We start from the raw sequence: 17,798 nt of genomic DNA on the forward strand, positions 1-17,798 counted from the left end.
AGATTGGGAAAGAAGAGATAAAACAAATGACAGTGTTCTTACATGTAGAAAATCCTGAAGAATTAAAAAAAATTAATAGAATTACAAAGCAAGGATATAAGATATAAACATTTAAAAATCAACTATGCTTCTATATACTGGCAATGAGTAATCCTGAAATAAAATTTAAAAAACAATTCCATTTACAATAGCATCAGAAGAATACTTATGAGAAATTTTAACAACAACAAATAAGATTTGTACACCAAAACCCATAAAACATTGAAAAAATAAAATAAAAACTTAGGTAAATGGGCATATATCCCATGTTCATGGATTGGAACACTTAATATTTTTTAAGACAGCCATACTCCCCAAATTGATCTACAACACAATCTCCAACAAAATCCCACCTGACTTCTTTACAGAAATTGACAACCTTATCCTAAAATTCATATGAAAATATAAGACATCTGTAGTAGCCAAAATAATCTTGAAAAAGAAGAACAAAGTTGAAGAATTCATACTTCCCCATTTGAAAACTTACTACAAAACTAGAGTAATCAAGATCATGTGGTACTGGCATAAAGACAGATCCATAGATGAATGGAATAAAACTGACAGCAGTCCAGAAACCCACCCTTACATTTATGTTCAAATTATTTTAAACAAATGTACCATGACAATTTAATAGAGAAAAAATCCTTTCAAAAAATGGTGCTAACTAAGTCAATGGGATATCCACATGCAAAAGAACAAAGTTGGACCCCTACAGCACACTATATACAAAAATTAACTTGAAATGGATCAAAGACCTAAATATTTGCAAGGGCTAAAACTATAAACTCTTATTAGAGGAAAACATAGATGTAAACTTTTGTGACCTCACATAAGGCAATAATTTCTTAGATACGCTACCAAAAGCACAAGTGAGAAAAGAAAAAAACTGGTAAACCAGATTTTATCAAAATTTACAACTTCAGTGTTTCAAAGGACACTATCAAGAAAGCTGAAAAGACAACCCACAGAGAGAGTATCTGCAACTCACACGGCAAACAAGGGACTATTGTCCAGAATATATAAAGAACACTTAAAACTCAATAATAGATTAATAACCCAATTTAAAAATGGACAAAGGACTTGAATAGACATTTCTCCAAAGAAGAAATACAAATGGCCAATAAGCACATAAGGAGATGCTCAAAATGCTAGTCATCAAGGGAATACAAATCAGAACCACAACAACATCCCCACCAGGATGGCTAAAATAAAAAAGACAAACAATAAGTGTTGCAAAGATGTTGATAAATCAGAATTCCCATGCATGACTGGTGAGAATGTACAAAATGTTGCAGCCACTTTGGAAAACAATCTGGCAGTTCTTCAAAACGTAAAACATAGAACTGCCATATAATCCAGCATTTCCACTCCTAGGTATGTACCCAAGAAAAATTAAAAACATATGTCCACATAAAACTTACACAGAAATGTTCACAGCAGCCTTATTCATAGTAACCAAAAAAAAAAAAAAAAAAAAGGAAACAGTCCAAATGTCCATCAAATGGTGAATGGATAAACCAAATGGTGAAGGGATAAACCAAATGCAGTATGTACATACAATGGAATATTATTTGGTAACAAAAAGGAATAAAGTTCTCATACTCCTCTTTACTGTGTTCAGCCAAGCAAATGCCCTCTCCCACCCTGGCAGAAGCCTGAAGAATTACTTTCTAGAGAGGGTAAGACAGACAATCTGTGGTCTGGAAAACAACAGGCCCAGTATAAAGTTTAGCGAATCCTACAGAAAAAAAGAGAAATTAAGGGGCAGCCCACATGTCCCTTGTGATGGTTGATTTTATGTGCCACCTTGTCTAGGCTGAGGGATGCCTTATAACTAGTAAAACATTATTTCAGGTGTGTCTGTGAGGGTGCTTCTGGAAGAGATTAGCAGACGGCCCTCCCTAATGTGGGTGAGCATCATTCAATGCACTGTGGGCCCAAACAGAACAAAAAGGTGGAGAAAGGGTGAATTCAAAATCTCTCTAATTAGGACAACCATCTTCTCCTGCCCCTGGACACTGGGACTCCTGGTTCTTGGGCACTCGGACTTGGACTGAATCATATCACTGCTTTTTCCCAGGTTTTTTCTGTTCTCTGGAGAAGCTTGACTAATACCCTTCTACCCTGCCTAGTCTCTCCAAATAGGAGACTGAGACCTCCCCATTCAGGGAACCAGATGGGTCTGAAAGAACTGACATCACGGGCTCCCCAAATAAACAGCCGAAACAGATGGCCCTAAAGTGAAGCCCACACCCACAAGCCCCACATCTGCGTGCAGCACTAACTTCCATCTTTTCAGTGTCCCGTTCTCATAGACACATAAACAACCAGGAATCAACTCCCATATAAGGAAAGATTATCATGAAAGAAAACAAAACAAACAGAAAAAAAAACTACTTGGCTGAAACCTAACTTTGCAAGGAGAAAGAAACCTTTTTTAAGAAACTATCACTAACATCAGCATGGCAGGAGATACTGCACCCATAAAGCAATAAATAACTTTTTTTTTTTTTAAAAAAAGGAACTTTTGGAAAACAACAAATTAAAACTATGATAGCTGAAATAAAAACTTCACAGAAGGTCTGGAGTATCAAATTGATTAAGTCATCCAGAACCTTCAGCAAAAATAAAGAAGATGAAAAATAAGAGAGAATAAATGAAAAATTAAAGGACCTGGTCAGGAGAACTGACACGTAAAAATCAGGATAGAAGCAGACCCATAGGAGGGCATGAATTGCAGTAAAATTTCAAGCCTTGATGACAAAAAGAATCTTAAAAAAGTATGTGTGTGGGATGGTGAGCTGGGGGTAGGGAAGGTGGTAAAGAGAATATTTGGCTCCAAACTGCCCAAAACAACTCTGGAAGCTAAAAGGCAACAGTAAAGTATCCTCAAAAATCTGAAGAACATTGTTTTCAAGCTCCAGTTGCATTTAAACACAAGGGGGAATAAAACATTTTCAGACATGCAAGGTCTGAAAAAATGTATGTCCCATGCATCCTTTCTTAGGAAGCTATGAAAGATGTGCTTCACCAAAATGAGGAAACTGCCCAAAAAAGAAAAAAAAAAAAACGGAAGATTCAGGAAACAGGAAGGCTGAGACAGGCAAAAGGCAGAGGAAATCCCAGGATCTGGTGAAAGCAGACCCCGGCATGAGACTCATGGGCTGGACAAGCAGAGAAACATCAGGACACACAGAGAGGTTGTGAGGGTCCAGGGAGGCATTTTCGGGACGTGTCTGGGTGCGTGCAGATGAATTTCAGACAACCAGTGGAGAACATGAGATTGAATTAGGGCAGGAGCACGGAAAGCTAAGCAACTGAATAATAACAAGGCAATTACTGATTCCAGGATAAACAAAAATTATGCAGAAAATAAAGAGAGTACTTTATACACAGCTCAGTTATGACCAGCATTTACAGTCTTGATAATAAACATTAAATCTTGTCATAAATAATATTATGTTTATGACAACATCAGGAGGATGGGAAATGTGTATGCATGTATGTGGTAGGGACTCTGGGGTTAAAAGGGAGCTCCCTTCAATGTTAATGGAACGTCTCAGAAGCAAAACTTACAACCAGTAATAATCAACATCACCATCACCACCACAACAGAAATAATAAAGCAGAAATATGGAAAGAAATCTAAGGATAAGGACCCAGATTTTAAGTGCAAATCTCTGCTCCAACGTGAAGAGCAAGTTGAAGGGAGCTGCTATGGAGGAAGGAATGGGTGGGAAGGATGCCCTAACTCGTGAGCCTTGTGCGTGGAACTATCTGCCTGTTTCAGTCATGTGCACAGATACTTTTAAAGCAGCACTGTCCAGCAGAAATATAATGCAAGCCACAGATGTAATTTTAAATATTCTAGTAGCTGCGTTTAATATAGAGGTACACAAAAACAGGCGAAATTAATTTTAATAATATGTTTTATTTAACCCAAGAAATCCATCATATTATCATTTCGGCATGTAATCAATACAGAAATACTTACATTCTTGGTATTTTAACTAAGCTTTCCAACCAGGTATGTCTTTTACATTTCCGGCACCTCAATTTGGACTGGCTTACATGCCAAGTTAATGGCTACCATAATGTACTGTTCAGTTTAAGGGGTTTTGGTTTTATTATCAGTAAAGCAGTTATTTCTGAATCCCACACCCCTTATTTATAAAATTGGGATAGCGATACCTAACTCGAAATTATTGAAAGGACTAAGAATATGAAAATCCTCAATATAATCACTCATAAACTCTAGGCCCTGGAGGAGTGTTAACAGTTATCATTACTTAGTCAATGGTGACTTTCTAAGAATCTGATGAATTTAATGATTTTTAAAAAATCTGATACCCTTGGATTCGAATGTTCTTAATAGACAAAAATATCCTTACCCAAACCCTAAGTCATTTTAATTATTCATTCCTATTCTCTGAATAATGTAATGCATATGATTTAGAAAAAATTTTAATGATGTTCAACTTAGTAAGCCCATTTAGCCAGAGGTATAAATGGAAAAAATAAGTTTCTAGAAAGTCAGGAACATGTGTTTGAAAACAACATTTACAAAGGTTGTTCTGAAAACTTTAGACAGAGCTTTAAAATTATATTATTTGAGCCTGATAACACAGTCCCCTTAAATAAATGAAATTAGGCTTGAATAACTTCTACTAAGAATTTAGGGAGTCCCTCTCTGGGGTACTTAGAGGGGACACAAATGGTTTCAGCTAGACAGAGAAAAGGGGGAGAGAGTTTTGCCCGCAAGTACCTAACCAAAGCTGAACCCTGTGTGATCTAATTATTTTTCATTATACACTGGTTTTCCCATATGTCCTCCCTTTCCCAAAGGACAGGAGGACCACACGGAAGACCGTATCTGCCATTAGACAGATTGTGAGTCATATTTATAGTGAAGGTTATATTTTCAACTCACAATAAGGTTCCAGTCAACTCTTCTTTAAAATGATCTTTTTTTTCTTTTATTAATAAAGCAAGAGCAGTGACATTTACTTTTTAAGGACTAGATTCTTCAGAAAGAATCATCAAATCCCAATCTCAAAAATATGATCTGTAAGAATCAGAACTGAAAAGCTCATATTTTTATATGAAGTAATATGGTCACTAGTGTAAAACAGGCTGCATGAAAAAAGAAATTAAATAATGTATTTTGCATATTCTCAACCCATTTTTAATACCATGTGGCATTCTGCCTCTCAATGTAATTTTTTCATTTGTTTCCACAGTGTTTTCCATCTCAAAAAGTAACAATTTTAGGACTAAAAGAGACCAACCCCACAGACCATCTATTCCCAGGCCTGACTTCTGCTCCCCTAACGAGAACTTGGGCGACCAGGCCAGGGTCTCATAGCTGAAGGCCAAGGGTGAGAGAGAGTCCTGTCAGCTCACTGAGGGCACCACCTGTCCCCTGCAGAAGTCCCAAGGTTGAATGCTAACTGGGCTGTCAAGGTAGGGGTGCTCTCCCTCCCTTAACCTTCCCCACACCCCGGCCCCACCAACACAAGTTCCCAACACAGAGGGTGACTTCAAAGCTACGTTAGTGGTTCTCTCCTGCTAATCAAAGAAAGAGAAAGAGAGAGAGAGGAAAAGACAGAGACAGAGAGGGGAGGGAGGGAGGGAAGGAGAGACTCTACACCTAAGGTAAATGTGGTATGAATGAATTTAATTCACCATTATGCCATGTGACATGGCACACTTATTCACAAATGAAAAATACAGTCTACCAAGATAAAGCCCATCACACATCTGGACAGCAGTTGCACCGACCTCGAGCCTGCATACTGGCTGCGGTCATTTTAGATAAAGAAGGCATATTTCCTTTGCTTCATTACAGCATTGGGCATGGGTGCTAGACATGAACGACAGGGTAAACTGAAATCTGAAATGAACCGAACCAATCTGCTAATTTCCAAATATGGTGCAAGCACAAACTTACCCATCCTGGAAGAAGCAGCTTCTCACACTCGAAGAGCCGTCAGAGCCCCGCTTAACACGACAGGGTGCTCAGGAAAGTCTGTTGGATGAAGAAATATCCCAGATACTAAGAACCGAGACTGTTTTACTTTTGTTTTTTTAAGGGAAATTTTCCAAAAAATATATTGAATCTTTACTGACTTTCATTAAAATACCATATATTGAAAATTTCTTTGATACTCCAGATGAAAAGTATCACCTGTCATCACAGTGAGCAATGTACATATTAATGCCCCACTGAGCTGCTGGTTCCCACACAGCGGAGCTGCCCACAGCAGGGCCAGGGAGGTTTTGCCTGCTCCCCAGGATTTCTGTGAGCTGTCAGAGGGCCTGTCTCCCAAGGCCCCCTTTCTTCTCTCAGTTCTGTTGACCATGGGGGAAAAAAAAACCCACAACCTAAAAGCTGAGAATTATGTTTTATTTGGAGCATTACTGAGAACTATAACCCCGAAACAGCCTCTCAGATAGCTCTGAGAAACTGTTTCAAAGAGATAACCTTTGTTTACTGAAATAGCAGGTGATATTCTTTGTCCCCAGTTCTTCAACTTAATGGGATAAGCCTAAAAACCTAAAAGACCAAGTTTGTCAGATGGTGTGTTTTCCAAGCCACTCTGTGGATTTGCATGAAATTTGGTGTGAAGGCTCTGAGCCCTCTCTTACATAATAAAATGGCTGTTACCTTTACTTGGGGATTAGGGTGTCTACAATGATGAAGTTGTGAGTCACTGTGCATCAGACTATGCCTTCTGGACCTGAGCCTCAGTGTTTAACTCTTTCTGCCTCAGTAGAACAATCCTGTGAGACAGGCCCATCTCTAAGGTCTATTCCATTTCTAAATCTTTGTGATCCAAAATCCAACAGCAGTTCCAGGAATAATGCCAGTGGGCAAATTATTCCAAAGAAGAGAACAAGAGGGAACTCCCTCCCCCTCACAACCCCTTTTATGAAGCCCTGAAAGCAAACCCAGACAAGGGCAGATTAAGAAAGGAAAAACCACAGCCAGTTCTATACATGAACATAAAAGCAAGAATTCTACCCAAATAGAAGCAATCTGAATCTAGCAACATATAAAAAATACACCAGAACCGAGTGAGAGTTACCTGAGGAGTGCAAGGTTGGTTTAACACTAGAAAAGTAACCATACTTAAAAACTCAAGTAGAATAGAAGCACATGATCATTTTAATGGAGGTAGAAAAAAAATAAATAAAACACTAGAAATCTAAGAATGGAAAGAATTTCTCAATCTGAAAAAAAGCATGCACAAAAAAATGTAGCCAGTGTGCTTACTGATGAACCATAAAAGCAATTTCTCTGAAAAAGGTAGAAAATGTAGATTAAAATATCACTTAAACCGGCATCCCACAAATATAACATATCTAAGAATGAATTTAGTAAGATACGTGCAAGACAAGACCTCGTCACATAGACTTTCGAATTTAAAGCAAACCCAGCCCCAATCTGGAACAGGGAATCTGAGCAAGGATAAAAAGGACTAAGATACTAGAGAGGGGGGAAAAAAAAAGAAAGAAAAGAAAAACAAAGGAGAGAGCTTGTCTTACCAGATATAGCAGAACTACCACAATGCTACAGTAAATCAGATAATGTGTTGGAAAAAGGGTTAACACACAGGCCGAAGGGACAGACTACACAGACCAGAAGCCAGCCCACGAGTTCATGGAAACGGATGATGGGAAAAAGAGTGCAGATCAGTGGGAAATAAAGAGGTTATTCATTCAATAAATTGTGGTCCAACAACTGTTTATCCACTTGGAAAAATATATAACTGGACCACTGCTTCCCACAACACATAAAAATCAATTACAAATGAGCTAAAAACTTGAAGGTCAAAAGTTAGAACCTTTCAGAAAATACCTTCATGAACTCAGAGAAAGAAATGCATTTTTAAACTAGACACAAAAAGTACAATCCATAAAGAAAAAGAATGCTAGATTTGGCCATATTAATATTAAAATTTCTCTACAGACTGGAATATTTGCAATCCACATATACAGTAAATGACTTATAAACTAGAACATATAAAGAACTCTCAGAACTCAACAGTATGAAATACAAACAATCCAAAGTCAAAAATACAAACAAAAACAAAGTCAAAAAGTGAGCAAAGCCTGGGCATACATCCAGAGAAAACCCTAATTCAAAAAGACACCTGCACCCCAATGTTTATAGCAGCACTATTTACAATAGCCAAAACATGGAAACAGCCTAAATGTCCATCAAAGGATGACTGGATAAAGAAGTTGTGGTATATTTATACAATGGAGTACTACTCAGCCCTAAAAAACTGATAAAATAATGCCATTTGCAGCAACATGGATGACCCCGGAGAATGTCATTCTAAGTGAAGTAAGCCAGAAAGAGAAAGAAAAATACCATATGATATCATTCATATGTGGGATCTTAAAAAAAAAAGACAAAGTAACTTATATATAAAACATAAACAGGTTCAGACAGAATACAGACTTGTGGTTGCCGGTGGCGGGGAGAGCCAGAAGGGATAAACTGGGAGTTTGAGATATGCAGATACTGACTGGTATATATAAAATTGATAAACCGGTTTCTTCTGTATAGCACAGGGAACTATATTCAGTATCTTGTAGTAGCTTACGGTGAAAAAGAATATGAAAATGAATATACATATATTCATGTATGACTGAAGAATTGTGCTGTACATCAGAAATTGACACAGCATTGTAAACTGACTATACTGCAATTGAAAAAAAAAAGTGAGCAAAGGACATGAACAGGTATTTCACCACAGAGGACAAACAGATGGCAAACAAGCACATGACAAGATATTCAAATTATTACATACTGTATGCAAATATCAAATCACTACATAGTATACCTGAAACCAACATAATATTGTACACCAGCTATATTTCAATAAAAAGAAAAGATATTCCAGAGGAGAGGGCATAGCTCAGCGGTAGAGCACATGCTTAGCATGCACAAGGTCCTAGGTGCAATCCCCAGTACTTCCATTAAAAATAAATAAATAACATAATTACCTCCCCCACCCCTCCAAAAAAGCTTAAAAAATAAAAATTAAAACAAGATATTCAACATCAACAGACATCAGGGACATGCAAAATAAAACCTCAGTGAGATATCACTACATAACTACCAGAATGGCAAGCAAAAAATAGTGACATCAAATGCTGGTGAGGATGCAGAGGAAATGGACCTCACACACATTGCTGGTAGGACTATAAAGATGGTAGAGCCACTCTGGAAGAGACTGGCAGTTTCTTAGAAAGCTAAACATGCAGTTACCACATGATCCAAAAACTGCATTCCTGCTAACTTATTCCAGAAAATGAAAACCTAGGCTCACAACAAAATCTGTACACAAATGTTCATAGCCACTTTATTCATAGTGGCCCAAAACTGGAAACAACCCAGATGTCCTTCAGTGGGTGAGGTATGGTTAAGCAGACTGTGGTATATCTATACCACGGACATTAACCAGCAGTGATAAAGTGAACCACCGGTATACATGACAACTTGGATGGACCTCAAGGGAATTACGCTTGGTGGGTGCAGGAGGGACAATCTGAAAAGGTCATATAATGTACGATTCCACTTAAATAACAATCACTCTTGAAACAACAAGACTGCAGAAGCAAAGAACACACAAGCAGTTGCCTGGGGTTAGGGATGGGGAGGGCACATGGCTATGGAGAGGTCCCAGGAGGGAGCCTGTGGAAACTGAGTTCTGTATCTTAATCAGAGTTCTGTACCTTAATCGTGGTGTTGGTTACATGAATAGAAGCACGTGATAAAACTGTACAGAACTAAATGAATGCATGTAAAACCAGTTACATCTAATAAGCTCTGTGGATTGTACCAATGGCAATTTTCTGGTTTTAATATTTGCACCATAGTTCACAAGATGTTACCATTGGAAGAAGCTAGAAAACGGGTACACACATGGGACTCTCTGTACATTTTTACCAATGTCCCACATATCTATAATTAATTAAAAATAAAAAAGTTTAAAAAGTTAAAACTTTAGTTCATCAAAATACACCATAAAGAAATAGTGAGGGGAGGGGATGGTGGAATCATAAACTGGGGGAAGGTGTTTGCAAGACATGTAACAAGGAAAGGTTTAGTATCTACGTTAATAAAACAAGCCAAGGGGAAAAAAAAGGACACTAATGAATTGATCTACAAAACAGAAGCAGACTCGCAGACATAGTAAACAGTCTTACGGTTACTGGGGGGATGGGGGTGGGAAAAGAGAAATTGAGAGTTTGAGATTTGCAAATGTTAGCCACTACATATAAAAATATATTAAAAACAAATTTCTTCTCTATAGCACAGGGAAGTACATTCAATATCTTGTAATAACCTTTAACAAAAAACAATATGAAAACAAATATATGTATGTATATGCATGAATGGGACATTGTGCTGTGCACCAGAAATTGACACATTGTAACTGACTATGCTTCAATAAAAAATAAATAAATAAATAAAAATGAAACAACCCAACAGAGAAATGCGCAGAAGAGTTACCCAGAACAAGACGCCCCCGTCTCCCAGCCAAGTCTCCACAGGTCTGGCCAGGTGGTGGGGGTGTAGGTAGGAGTGTCCCCATCTCTTCTACTATTTATGCTTTGACAACCACAGTACAACATCCAATCACGAGTCTCTTACCTCCTCTGGGTAGGTGAGGGGTACGTCCCTCTCTATCTTTTTATAAAACCTGAGAAGCATGAAGTCTAAAAACAGAAAGACCATTTGCAGAGAATCTGGGGACAGCACACACTCTGCTCTCTTCTCTCAGTGCCTGTCAAGTCACAGATGGTCCCATCTGCCTCCCACGAGAAGGAAAAACCCGTTACCTGGTGATGCCAGGAGGTCTCAGACCCCAAAGAGCTGGTTACCCTGAAGGTCCCCCACAACCAGAGCCTCTCAAAGTGCCTCCTGTTTCCATCTGTGCACCTCTCCATCCCCCAAACCATCACTAGAGGCATCCAGCAGGCATCCCTATTCAAAACTCTTCCCTAACGTCTCCTGGAGCAGCACAGGCCCTCTGCCAGCACCTGCCCACACCTCCACCTCACAGCTCAGGCAACCTCCAGCTTCAAGGCCTCCACATGGCCAAGTCCAGCACATGTCCTGGGACATGCAGCTCCTGGGACATGCAGCTCCAGCTCCCCAAAAATGTGCGGCACTACAGAACATCCTCTCTCCTAAGGCGAGTTATTCTCTGAAACCCAATTCAGATGCCACCTATTTCCCCAGAGCCCTCTTGGAATCTCCCTTCTCTGGGCCACACCAGCACCTGACACCACTCTGCTCTCACACTTGGTTCCCCGAATCACACGTAACTCTGGTCCTCCGTCTGTCCTCTGCCTGACCACAGGCTTCCTTCCATGCTTGGCCTGTCTGACACCCGGCATGCGGCACTGGTAGGCATCAAAAAAAACTCAAGGCATTAACTTGAGTCTGTTAATGTTATTCCAATCAGTGGCTGTAGACCATGTTAATTTGCTATTATTTTAGATTTATACCTATTTATCTACTGCATCATTAGTGTCTCTAAATCTCAAATTCCACATTAAGCCTTCTAAAAAGGAGGTCAAAGCACTATTTCAATACATAAGTGACACTTAAGTTATATACATCAGGAAGACAAAGTTGAGAAAGTTGATATGCATATAAATATAAACAGAAAGATAGAAGCATTTTGTACTGAATATAATGGGTAACAGATGTAGGGTTGAAGTTTAGGTCATAAATGTGAGTTTTTCATTGCATTTTTTCATCTTTAAAATACTGACATTCTAACATTTATATGAATGGAAAAGATTATTATGAGCCTCTGTAGTAATTAAGCTTTAAATCTGGGAACATCTTTAGGTTTTTCTAGACTTGTTTAGATCATTAAAAGATAAACGTGCACACACACACACATTTAAACAGCTAACATGCATCTTAAAAAATTACTTTCCTAGTTACCTTCAGGAGGGAACAGCAGGCTCAGTGCCTGGGGTTTAAAGCCTGAACATTAAAAAACCTTTAGCTATCGGAGCTGACAATTCAAGTCTAAAGTCAGTGGAATTTTTATTTTATTGCCTGTTTTTAAGAATTTCAGGACGATCTCTAAAACGATAAATTTTCCAAATATCTGAAAGCATATAATTCACATATGCTTGCTGAGAAGTTAAAGTATATTCTCAGTCTTACAAATAACGTTTCATCCTCTCTTCTGCATTCTTGAGCCCACTTTCTCTGACCTGAAAACAGGCATCCTTTCACAAAGACGAGACTTTGACAGCGTATGTCCCCACCAAAAATATGCGTGCATGTGTGTCTTTAGTGGAGAGGGAAAGATCCTCAAATCCTTAAGAAAATTAATTTTGGGAGGGGATGGGAGGAGATTAAACGATATCACATGATTGTCCTGTCATTTAAATACAAAGCAGAGATAAACTCTAATAAAGAAAGTCAGTGACCTTCTAGACTATTCTGTGGGAAAATCCAAGACACTCTGAAATTCACATTTGTCTTCCTTTTAGCATTGCTGGCCTGTGTCACAAGCCAAAGCAACCACTCCAGATTAAAAAGACCAGAAATTAACTTTAGGCTTCTAACCTCCAGATTTCAAACATTATCAAGAAATTTATTATACTTCCTTCTATCTTCTCAAAAAACTTTCACTAGCAATGGGAGCAGAAACTGAACAACTGTAATTCAAGAATGAGAAATTTCATTCTCTGCTGCCCCAACTTCCCCAGTCTGATTTTATCACACACACATACACACAAAGGACAGCATCAAGGAAGGAATCACAAATCTTAACAAAATACCAAGGAAAAATGACAAATGAGCGAAGATCTTGCTGGCAACAACTGAGATAAAATTTGAGAAGGCAACTTCAGTGTAAAAAACAGATCAGCTTTTCCTATTATTCATATGGTAATTTTGAATACCAAAGTGCACATCAAAATAAAAACAAAACAAAACAAACAAACAAAAAAACAAACAGGGAAGCATCAACAATGGAATGAGGATAATATGCAAGTGACAAAAAAATTTTCTTTCAGTGTAGCTCATATATCGAAATCTTCCACCAAGATTAAGTCCGTGGAACAATCCTACCTTTTAGTCACTCTATGCTCTTAACCTGGTCAGTTGACCTGTGACCTGGCCTCCCATTCCTGCTGGGCCCACAGAAAATTTCCACCCAACCCTGTGTGTGTGTGGGATTTTTCACAAATAAACAATATTTAATTTTTATTTAATACTTATTTTGTCAGAAACAGACACAAACACTGCCCTACGAAGCAGTCACAATCTCAGGTTCTAGTAAAACAGACATGCGTTCAAATTCTGCCTTTTCATGTTTTCTTGCCTATGAGACAGATCAATCACTAATCATCAGGGAAATGCAAATCAAAACCACAATAAGGTATCATCTCACATTTGTTAGAATGGCTAACAAAAAGACAACAAATACTGTTGGTGAAGATGTAGAGAAAAGGGAATCCTCCTACACCGTAGACAGGAATGTAAACTGGTGCAGCCACTGTGGAAAACAATATAAAGTTTCCTCAAAAAATTAAAAATAGAACTGCCACATGATCCTGCAATTTCACTTCTGGGTATTTATCTGAAGAACACAAAAACACTAACTCGAAAAGGTACCTGCACCCCGATGTTCATCGCATTTTTTACAATGGCCAAGACACTGGAAACAACCTGTGTCCATGACAGATGAATGGATAAATAAAACGTGGTATATTATACAGTCATTAAAAAAAAAAGAAGGAAATCCTGCCACTTGCAACAACATGAATGCGTGTGATGCTAAGTGTAAGTCACACAGAGAAAGACAAATACTGTATGATCTCAATTGTATGTGAAATCTAAAACAAACAAACATCAAACTCCGATGCAGAGAACATACAGGTGGTTGTCAGAGGCAGGGGGTGGAGGGTAGGGGTGAAAAGGGGCAAGGGAGTCAAAAGGTACAAACAAATTTATAAAGTACAAACTTTATAAATTACATAAGTCCTGGGAATATAATGTACAGCATGGTGACTATGGTTAATAATACTGTAGCATATACAGTTGACCCTTGAACAACATGGATTTGAACTGTGGGAGTCCACTTGGATTTTTTTTTCAATAAGTGTATACTACAGTATCACACAATCCTTGTTGAATTCAAGGATGCAGAACCTTAGATATCAGGGGCTGACTGTAAAGTTATATGCAGATTTTCAACTGCATAGAGGGTCCACACCCCTAACCCCAAGTTGTTCAACTGTATATCAAAATGATTATGTAGTATCTCTGAAAGTCATATAATGCTGTATATAAATTACATCTCAATAAAAAGAGATCCAACCCACTAAACTGAATGCATGCATTTTGCATTTTTAAAAAGCTACATGTTTCATTCAGAAAGCATGAATTCAGAAACTATACAATGGCACAGATGAAGTCCCGACACAAACATGTTGTACCACTGTCACCTCCTGGTTTTTCTGTATATGGAGGGCATGGTCACCAGATAATTAGACTTTTTTCTTTTCCCAATGTGAAAATGAGCGCTGTGAAAATAAAAACAACCTAAATGCCCTTCAATTGGCGAATGTGTCAACAAATGACAGTCTATCCATGCAGTGGAATACTACTCAGTATTTACAAAGGAATGGACTGCAGACACCCACAACAACAAAGATGACTCTCAATTACCATGAGTGAAAGAAACCAGACGCAACCCCAGTCCCCAAAATAGCACATATTTCAAGATTCCATTTTAGATAAAATCCTAGGAAACGCAAACTTATCTAGAGTGACAGAAAACAGAAACAGTGGTTGCCTGGAAGAAAAAGGCTGGAGGGATTACAAAAGGGCCAGAAGATACTTTTGGAAGTAAGTGTATATTCATTATCTTGACTGTGGTCTTGGTTTCATGGGTGTATACAAGTAAAATACATCAAACTGTACAGTTCAAATACGTATAGTTTATTCTATGACAACCATACTTCCAGAAAGCTGTTTGGAAAAAAGGAAAAGACGATAAAAAAAAAAATACACATCTTCCTGGCTTATACTATATTTAAACCACTCTCTTTTCCAAACAGGTATATATCCTGAAAAGTCACGGAACTGCAATATCTTTCCACTTTAGTGATTTATATGCATGAACAAAACCTTAATAATCCAAAGACTTAATTATAATAATAATAGCTAATTACTATTTACATAGCTGGGACTATGTGCCAGGCATTATTCTAAGCACTTTTCTTATATTAACATATCCAACCTTCATATCAACCCTGTTTTACAGATGAGGAAACTGAGGCACAGAAGGGTTAAGTAACCTGCTCAAGGTCACACAGCTGGGAGCTGGAGGAGCTAAGATTTGAACCCAGAGAGTCTGGCTCCAGAGTTCATTTCTACCCACTATGCTTTCTGGCACATACAACATAAGAAACAGGATAGGGAAATCAGAAGCAATGAATACCGACACTTGGAAAATACTGTTCTTCCTCACATTCACAGAATGTAAATATTCAGTACACTTTGTAACATTCACATGAGACTAAAAAACAGGACCTTCGTTCTTCTTTTCCCAATTAATAGCTGGATGAAGGAGAGACAGAAAGACCAGACAATTTGCTCAGGACATAGACTAAATGCCAAGTTGATTGATAACTGGGAAGCAGGTCTACCATGATCCCAGTCCAACTCTCTTCACTGTCTTCAAATTCCTAATTATTTTAAGTAAATCCATAAGGGAGGGAGAAAGTCTAACACACAACAACAGAGAAAATGTAAAAGTCATTTGTTGTTTCACAAATACCTTACTGGTTCCTGAATCCCATTCACAGGATCTCAACCTCTACTGATACTGGTGTGGAGTCTTTTTTTTTTTTTTTTTTGAAAGCGCCCCAGGTGATTTTCATGAACAGCCAAAATTGAGAACCCCTGAGATAAATTAGATTTCTATTTCTCACTTTAAAAAGATGGGGAAGGGGCATATAGCACAGTGGTAAAGTGCCTGCTTAGCATGCATGAGGTCCTGGGCTCAATCCCTAGGACATCCATTTAAAAAATAACATAAAATATTAAGAGGGAAAAAAAAAAAAAAGCAAGGTGCCAAAAAAGCTTTGGTAAACTATGGCCCAAGGTTTTCCAAGTTGATACTGAACTACTGAACATATGTAGGATTTTGAGTTCAACTTTAAATAAGTTAAAAATTAAAATATGCACACAGGACACGAAATGTTGTCATAGCACAAAGTATACAACAATATACCGAACTGAGAAATTCTCAAGTTCTTAGAATGGTAAGTTGGCATTGTGACATCAAGCTGATGGATAAAAGCACAAAAAAGTGTCATATGTCCACTGCATTTAAAATACGGACTAACAACACTGTAAATCAACTACACGTCAATAAAAAATTTCTTTAATTTAAAAAAAAACCCAAAAAACAAAAATAAAAAATCCAAAGAAATAGTTTTCTATTCTATTTGAACATTACACATTTTGGAATGTGTCCTGTATAAAACAATTTTTAAAACATGGAGTAAACTGACAATATATTCTGAACTGTTTCAGAAGCATAAATAAAAGAGACAGTCTTTGTCTTTGGTCCATGCTGAGAATCAGTGCTCTTTGACTTTAAGGTGCACTTCTGAGGGAAGATTCACTGGGCTTTGGGATGGAGCTTGGGACTGCCCATTTCTAACAAGCTTGTTTCCAATGAGTTGCCAGGTGGTGCTGATGTGACTGACAGACCACACTTGGAGCAGCAAGGCCTTGAGTAAGTGGTTGTAAAACTACCCAGCTGGCTTATAATTACCGTTATGTCAGGATCCAAGAAATAAGTGTCAATACAACTGATTTCTAGCTCGGTGGGAAAAAGGAGGAGGGAATAAAGAGCAAGCGAATGCTTGTTTGTATAGTGCAACAAAGCTAAGAACCACAGAATACTGTTACTTGTCCCAAACTAGTAGCTGTCAAGGTGATAGCAGGATGTAAGCGCCATGAGATAAAGGTTTGGGGTTTTTTGGTTTGTTTTTTTAATTTACTACAGAATCCTCATGGCCTAGTACACACTAAGAACTCAATGAATGAATGAGAAGTCTGTACAAACACAACCTGTGTCTGTGTCACAACCCAAAAACTGTCTGGGAAGGGGGCCCCATTTGTACACACAGATGTTTGATACAAATACGTGGCCCACTCATTGCACTCCATTTTGTTCCAAAAAGCAAAAAGAATTTTCCAGACCAACACTTCCACTGTCAAGCCCGGGCTTCCCGCACCCTTAGGTTTAATAGCTGTTTAGCTCTCTGCAAACAATGGGGAGAGATGGAAGCACAGGGAGAAGGATGCAGAAAAGGTTCAACAATCAAAGGGAAAAACCATAGGGGGACGGGAGATGGGCAAGCAGTTCAGTTCAAGTGAAGGAACATCTTAAAGTTGTCAGGATTTCCATGTTCTTACCTACGATGGTGGCAGGGTTTGGGTTCGGGCTTTTATTTGTTTTGTTACTGTCCGGGGCCACTGGTGAAGTAACACCTGGCCGTGCAAACTCAGACTAAATACAAAGCCGACTCGCAAGCCAACCTTTCGAAGTTTGGGGATTCGAGCTTTCGGTTTATTTCCGGCTTCCCAGGAGCTCCGCGCGCGCGCGCGCGCGCGCGCGCAAAGGAACGTACCGCTGCCCAAACACAAGATGAGTCGGGCAGCCTCGCTGTCGGCTTGAAGCCAA

At 38.5% G+C, this 17,798-nt stretch overlaps 1 protein-coding gene across 2 annotated transcripts in view; it reads right to left on the bottom strand.

The window, feature by feature from the left end:
- SLX4IP (SLX4 interacting protein) overlaps positions 1 to 17,696 on the bottom strand; it is a 169,681-nt gene extending 151,985 nt beyond the window's left edge. The window contains exons 1-2 of one of the 2 annotated variants that reach the window (XM_014561272.2): positions 17,531 to 17,696; positions 5,990 to 6,067 (exon numbers count right to left, since the gene is read on the bottom strand). The gene's annotated coding sequence lies outside the window, so the exon portion shown is untranslated. The remainder of the gene's footprint in view (positions 1 to 5,989; positions 6,068 to 17,530) is intronic. The other variant, XM_032461826.1, reaches the window with a different exon arrangement.
- Positions 17,697 to 17,798: the final 102 nt, after the last annotated feature.

Source organism: Camelus ferus, chromosome 19, assembly GCF_009834535.1.
Source record: "Camelus ferus isolate YT-003-E chromosome 19, BCGSAC_Cfer_1.0, whole genome shotgun sequence".
In the NCBI taxonomy this organism is placed as follows: Eukaryota; Metazoa; Chordata; class Mammalia; order Artiodactyla; family Camelidae; genus Camelus; species Camelus ferus.